This window comes from Gossypium hirsutum, chromosome D13, assembly GCF_007990345.1.
Source record: "Gossypium hirsutum isolate 1008001.06 chromosome D13, Gossypium_hirsutum_v2.1, whole genome shotgun sequence".
Classification (NCBI taxonomy): Eukaryota; Viridiplantae; Streptophyta; class Magnoliopsida; order Malvales; family Malvaceae; genus Gossypium; species Gossypium hirsutum.
The window spans coordinates 23,918,500-23,926,377 of record NC_053449.1 but is presented as its reverse complement, the minus strand read 5'-3'; the positions used below and the strand labels follow the sequence as shown (position 1 = coordinate 23,926,377).

Below are 7,878 nucleotides of genomic sequence, written 5' to 3'. Positions count from 1 at the left end.
TTAAGGTCCTCTACATTTGTTTTAAGGGCTGTAAGAGTATTTTTACTTCGATTTTAAATGAAGTAGCGAACCTAAATTAGGTAAAGTAGGTCATTCTACTAATATCATCGATGATAGTAGGCAGAGTATAATCTAATGCACTAATGCGAATAATCGGAATAGTATTGCTACGAACCCAACTTCTAACTTTCAAGAGGGGTAAATAGTGATTAGAGGGTAGTTTGTGTAAAACCATGTTTAGTATTGCATAGTATTTCTCATTCTGATTTGCTCAAGTTAATGAAGTGGGAACACTAAATAAGCGTGTCCTGATTTCTGTATAATAATGAATGATAATAGTTAGCTTGCATAATTGTTTATGTTTAAATTAAATGTTCTAATTGTTTAGTAATGTTCAGTGACCCTAATCCGACGACGAAGGTGGGTTGGGGGCATTACAATTCTCAGGCTATCCACATATCCAGAATTCAGAATCAAAAGCATATCATTCAGACTTATTCACATACATTCACCCCCCAAATCCTCATATCATTTTCATTCAGAACAATATGTTTTATCGTGATCTTCCAATCCAGTTTGCAATATAGCTTCCTTACCGGAGGCTACACAAACATATCTTCTCATATTCATCACCTCACCTCACCTCATAACATTTCGTATCATATCATACATATCAGAAGCAGATGGCAGTGGCTTAAGCATGAAGAATGGTGCTTACTTTATATCATAGACAAACTGAACTCAGAAGACTTTGGATAACCATTACCCACACAACATCTTTCATTAATTACAGACAATTACAAAACATTTACAAGCATCTTATAGTTCAAAATCAAAATTATTATCATACAACTTATAAAAAATTAAATTATCAAGTGTTTTGATCAATTTTAGATTAATATTGAGCTTATAAAAGTTTAAAATCAACTCAGTAACATGCAAGTATCAATTTGAAACTTAAACAAAAAGTGGAGAAAAATCTAAAAATAGGGGTCATACGGCCATGTCCCTTGACCGTGTGTAAGAGTCAAGCCTGTGTGAGATGGCTTACATGACCGTGTCACTTGTCCATGTAAGTAACAGTGCCCGTGTACACCAAAATAACCTAAATTTTTACAGACTACACGACCGTTCCATGAGCCCATGTATGGTACATGACCGTATGCTAGGCCATGTGAACATGTAGTTACCTTTCAAAACAAGTTTTCTAGCATAATTCACTTAGGCTACAAGTCATCCTTTTTGAGCCAAATTCAACCATTTCAAAAGCATTAAAACAAGACAATATAATCATTTATAAAAACCATTCTAAGTGCCTAACCAATATGACAAAAATTGGCACATCAATTTACAATTTAAATCAAACCTACCAAGATGCCTTCAAGGCACCTCAACATTTTCCATCTTTCAAAGCACAACCATTAGAACATATAAATACCAATTCATTAACATGAAATAACACATTCATTATTGGAAACATGAAAATATACACACTTTTTCATGCCCTTTTTAACTCAAATTCATGCAGTTTCGGTAAAATTCTTTTCGAAAAATATATAATTATTATAAAATAATTAAATTGTAATTAAATTATTAATATGTTGAATTTAATTAATTTATAATAACTTTTTATTATTTTTTATTATTTTTGAAAGATTTACACAAAGGGCGAAAAACGGCTTGGCAGGGATTGCTAGAAGCACAAAATCGAGAAGCAATTTTGAAGCATCAAGGTGAATTCTATTTTCAGTCAAAGATGGTCCAAATTATGAATATTAATTCATAATATAATTAATTTTATTTTAATTTTAATCTAATTTAATTGGGTTAAATTAATTATTGTTAATTAATTATGAAAATGGGCCCAATTTAGCTAAACAGAGAGAACCGATCCAACCGAGCACTGGGCAGCCCAAAACTGTCCCACATGCTAACCCAATCATCTTGTTTGACTGATTATTTGGCTTGCAAAATATCCCTTGAAGACTCCTTCAATTGGCATTCAAACCCCTCCACTATTTATGCCTTTCTAGATTTGCCCCTACCTTAAAATAACAAGTTTGAAGGTTTCAAACTTGCCACATGTGTGGCCGGCCATAGGGGGACTCTACAGCTGCTGATTTTTTCTATTTTTAGAAGCCTTCTCAACCTATAAATACCCCATTGGCTTCTTAACTCAAACACATCTCAAACCTTCTCATCTCTTCACTTCTCTCACACTTTTTCTCTTCAAACCCCTTCCATTGTTCTTTATTTTCTTCCTCGTTCCTTTTCCGATTCCACATCTCGAAAAAGAGTCCTTCAACCACCATTTGGAGTAGCATTCAAGTGTTTGTGGAAGCCTCGATTCAACAAGAACAAGCGAAGAATGAGGAGCAGAGCAAAATAGTCATGCCTCGAAGAAACACCGAATTTGATTCTTATTCCTTACCCTTTTAATTTTATTGTTGTTGTTATGAACATGTCTATAAATATTTGTGATGTTGATATGTTTAATTTAATCAATATGGCTTAAATTTAATTTGTGTTAGGTTGATTGATTTTCGTCTACTTGAGTTATTAAATTTGTGTTTGTGTTGTTATAGGCCTCGGTAAGATGTTTGATTAAGTAAAACCATGACTAAGTTATTCTTGCATTAAAATTGTAAGGTAACTAATTAATTAATTTTTTAAACGGACTGAAATTGTTATAAATTGACACAATACTTAATCAGTGTATTAGTAACAGTATCTAACGATGCATTACCCTTGCATAACTTGAAAAATTATTGTGATTAAACTGTTTCAAGGTAGAAATACATTGTTACCTCACATAATCTTTTATGTGCTTATGAGATTGAATTAATTGTTTGAATTGGCATAGAGGTATGTACACGAGATTATTTTAATTTCATAAGTATGTACTTGCACTTACACATTTACTTATTAAAATTTTTTTAATCGATTGAATTGACGTAGAGATATAGTCAAAAGATAAATGGATTTTGGTAGGTAAGTATGTTCATAAGTTAGCAAATTACTGAGTTGCCGGGAATTTATTCGTAACAACATGAACATGAGTTTAATAATTCTAAGTTAAGAAATGTAATTAATCTAACACAATTATGTCATCTTGATTAAAATCATCTTTTGAAATTGTGCATTGGAAATTTTATTTTATTTTATTTATTTTACTTAGTTAAAATCCTAATTTTTAATCACCTCCTCAAATCAAAATATTTTTCTTCACCAAAGTGTTTTAAATTGCATTCATAAATAATTCTTTTCACAATCCCGGTGGGTACGATAACTTGACATTTATTTGTTACTTTATTACTTGTTGTGATGGTGTACACTTGTACATTTTCATCGTTCCAAGTTTTTGGCGCTATTGCCGGGGACTGTTTTAAAAAGTCATTATTTGTGAATTTTTTAATTTTGCATTTTTGTTTATTTTTCTGTTCAAATTTGTTTCAGGTGTTTATGAGTATTGATCGAATCATCGATTTACTTCTCGTAGACCCTGAGATTGAAAGAACTTTTCAACAGTGGAGAAGACAAGCAAGTCAAAATTCTAAATAAAGGAAAAGGAGCAAACCCAACTCAAAATTCTATTCTTATTACTGATGATAGGAACAGAGGTTTAAGATAATATGTCGTGCCAGTATTTCATGATCTTAATCCGGGTATTAAGAGACCCGAAATCCAGGCACAACAGTTCGAGCTTAAGCCAGTCATGCTCCAGATGCTTCAGATAGTGGCCAATTTAATGGAATGCCTACCGAAGATCCTCACCTGTAGTTATTACTATTCATGGAGGTGAGTGATTATTTCAAGTTAGCCGGATACCTGAAGATGCACTATGATTGAAGCTGTTCCCATAATCACTAAGGGACAGAGCTCGAGCCTAGTTGAACTCATTGCTACCAAATTCAATTTCCACACGGCAAGATTTAGCAAAAAGATTCCTCATAAAGTATTTCCCACCTAGCAAGAATGCTAAGTTGAGGAATGAGGTCACTGCTTTCCAACAAATGGATGATGAGTCCTTGTAAGGCATGGGAAAGGTACAAATAATTATTATGGAAGTGCCCTCATCACGGAATCCCACATTGCTTCCAACTTGAGATGTTTTATAATGGTTTCAATGCTCACATGAGGATAGTAGTTGATGCTTCTACTAATGTTGCTCTTCTTTCTAAGCCCTATAATGAGGCTTATGAAATCATTGAGAGAATTGCCAGCAACAATTATCAATGGCCAACCAATCGAGCAGCGTCAGGAAGATGAGTCATTGGAATACATGAAGTAGACACTCTCACTTCACTCGCATACTAGGTATCCTCTATTTCATGAATGCTTAAAAATTTTACCACTAATGGGTTTAATAGTTTTGCAGTATAGCCACTGAATCAATTTGAAAATGTAGTCTGTGTCTATTATGGGGAAGGACATCTATTCGAAGAATGTCCATAGACCCCAGAATTTGTGTATTACATGGGTAACCAGAACCAAAACTGACGAAGGCAAGGACTACAATCCAATTCCTATAAGCCATCATGGCGAAACCACCCTGCTTTCTCTTAGAGTAACTAAGGGGCTGGACCCAGTAACACATACCCCCAACCTAGACCGACCTAGCCACCTATTTTTACCCAACAAGTTCAGAAACAACCTCAAGTTGAACTATCCAATGGCTTAGAAGACTTTTTGAAGGCATACATAGCCAAGAATGATGCCTTAATCCAAAGCCAAGCAGCTACATTGAAACACCTGGAAAACCTGGAAAGCCAAGAATGATGACTTGGAGAAATTGAGACAATAGCCCTGACAAAGGAAGGCAGTGTATGTTTTACCATACCTTGCAACATTAGAGCAACATTAGAGCAACATTAGAGCAACATATTATTGTAAGGCACTATGTGAATTGGGTGCGAGTATCAACTTGATGCCCATGTCAATATTTAGAAAGTTGGGGATAGGTAAAGTTAGACCTACTACGGTTACACTTCAATTAGCATATCAATCCTTAGCATATCTAGAAGGAAAAATTGAGGATGTATTGGTACGTGTAGACAAATTTAATTTTCCTACTGACTTTGTTATTCTAGACTTTGAAGCAGACAAAGAAGTGTCAATCATCATAGGAAGGTTTTTCCTAGCAACTTGAAGGACCCTTATTGATGTGCAGAAGGGCGAGCTTACTATGAATGTTCAAGACGATCAGGTAACATTTAATGTTTTTAAGTCTATGTGATTTCCTGACACAATTGATGATTGTTCTACAGTGTCTAGTTTAGAGGAATTAATCATGGAAAAGGTACTCAACTATGTTGAGGACCCATTGGAACAAATTTTGACATCAGACCTTCCAAGTGATGAGGATGAATACTTAGCTTTGCTAGAAGCTAACCAAAGGAGATTTAATCCGCAATTTCGCTTTGAATATTTGGAGTTAGAGAATAGGGATTATGCCCAACCAAAAGCGTCAATCGAGGAGCCACCTAAATTAGAACTCAAGGTACTTCCCTCATATTTAAAATATGTTTATTTAGGTAACGCTTCTACTTTTCCTGTGATTGTTTCAGCGGAATTAACCATTGAGTAAGAAGAGAAACTCATCCTAGTATTGAAATAATTCAAGAAGGCTATTGGATGGACCTTAGCCGATATTCACAGCATTAGTTCATCTGTATGCATGAACAAGATCATCTTGGAAGATGGCGAGAAAGGGACGATTGATGGACAACAAAGACTAAACCCCGTTATAAAGGACGTGGTAAAGAAAGAAATCATCAAGTGGATAGATGTGGGTGTAATTTATCCCATTTCAAATAGTTCGTTGGTAAGTCTAGTCTAGTGCATGCCAAAGAAAAGATTTATTACGGTCGTAACAAAATGAAAATAACAAATTGATACTGACTAGAATGGTTACGGGATAGAGAATTTGCATTGATTACCTGAAGCTGAACAAAGCGACTAGGAAAGATCACTTTCCTCTTTTTGGACCAAATGCTGGATAGACTCGTGAGGTGAGACTATTACTGTTTTGTCGATGGATACTCGAGGTATAATTAGATTACAATAGCTCCAAGAGATCAACACAAGAAAACATTCACCTGTCCGTACGGTACATTTGTGTTTAGACGCATGCCATTTGGTTTATGTAATGCACCTGTTACATTTCAAAGATGTATGATGTCTATTTTTACTGATATGGTTGAGAAAAACTTGGAAGTCTTTATGGATGATTTTTTAGTATTCGGAGATGCATATGATGATTGCCTAGCCAATCTAGCCAAGGTACTAAGGTGATGCGAAGAAACAAACCTCGTACTCAATTGGGAAAAGTGTCATTTCATGGTACAAGATGGTATTGTTCTAGGGCATCGGGTAACGAGACATGGAATCGGGGTAGATAAAGCAAAGGTGGACATTATTAAGAAAATCACACCTGCAACATCTGTAAAGAGTGTTAGAAGTTTTTTGGGCCACGCCGGTTTCTATTGAAGATTTATCAAGGACTTCTCCAAAATTGCTAAACCTTTATGCAAATTATTGGAGAATGACACGATATTCAAATTTGATGAGAAGTGCTTAAGAGCTTTCAAATATTTGAAGAGTCGGTTAGTTTAGGTACCCATAATCATCACACCAGACTGGGATTTTCCATTTGAATTGATGTGTAATGTAAGTGACTTCGCGATAGGAGTTGTCATGGGCTAGCGAAGGAACAAAGTTTTTCATCCCATATACTATGCCAGTTGTACTCTGACAGGAGCTCAATTGAATTATATGGTAACAGAGAAAGAATTACTTGTTATTGTGTTTGTTTTTGAAAAGTTTTGATCTTATCTTGTAGTTAACAAAGTAACTATCTATACGGACCATTCAGCAATTAAGTATTTACTTGCAAAGAAATACGCTAAGCCGAGACTGATCTGATGGGTACTTCTACTTCAAGAGTTCAATCTAGAAATTCAAGATCAAAAGGGAGTAGAAAACCAAGTAGCAGACCACTTGTCCAGATTGAAGCTGCAATAAGGGAATTCTCCACTTATACCCATTTAGGAAACATTTCCAAATGAACACATACTGAAGGTGAATCACATCCATAATACCCCTTGGTTTGCTAATACTGCTAACTATTTAGCTTGTGGATTGATGCTGATTGATAAGACGTATCATCAAAAGAAAAAGTTTCTTCACAATGTGAAGTATTATTTCTGTGAAGAACCATACTTGTTTAAAAAGTGTACAGATCAAATGATATGGAGATGCGTGGCAAAAATTGAAGTACATAAGATTCTATATCATTGCCACTTAGCTCCGAGTGGGGGACACTTCGGAGGTACACGTATTGCGGCCAAGGTATTGCAAGTTGGATTCTTTTGGCCAACACTATTCAAAGATGTGTATGCTTATTTAAAAAGTTGTGATCGATGTCAAAGGGTTGGAAACGTCACCAACAAAATTGAGATGCCCCTGACAAACATCATTGAGGTAAAGTTATTCAATGTTTGGGGTATTGACTTTCTCGATCCTTTCCCTCTATCTTTTGGTCACAAGTACATATTGATAGCAGTAGACTATGTGTCTAAATGGGTTGAGTCGAGGCATATCCGACGAGCGATGCTAAGGTTGTGATGAAGTTTTTGCAGAAGCATGTGTTCACAAGGTTTGGAACCCCAAGAGCTATCATTAGTTATGAAGGGTCCCATTTTGTGAAAAAATGGTTGAAATGGTTACTCGACAAACATGCAGTGAAGCACAAGGTTGCCACAGTTTAGCATCCACAGACGAATGGGCAAGCTGAACTGGCAAACAAAGAGATCAAAGGCATACTCGAGAAGGTAGTTTGCCCAAACCAATGAGATTGGTCCAAAATACTGGATGATG

General features: G+C 35.4%; 1 non-coding gene across 1 annotated transcript; it reads right to left on the bottom strand.

Annotated features, from left to right (window-relative positions):
- Positions 1-3,980: 3,980 nt before the first annotated feature.
- On the bottom strand, positions 3,981-4,085 carry LOC121225931 (small nucleolar RNA R71). The gene has a single exon (XR_005923834.1). It is a non-coding gene; the product is annotated as a small nucleolar RNA R71 (small nucleolar RNA).
- Between the last annotated feature and the right edge of the window lie 3,793 nt (positions 4,086-7,878).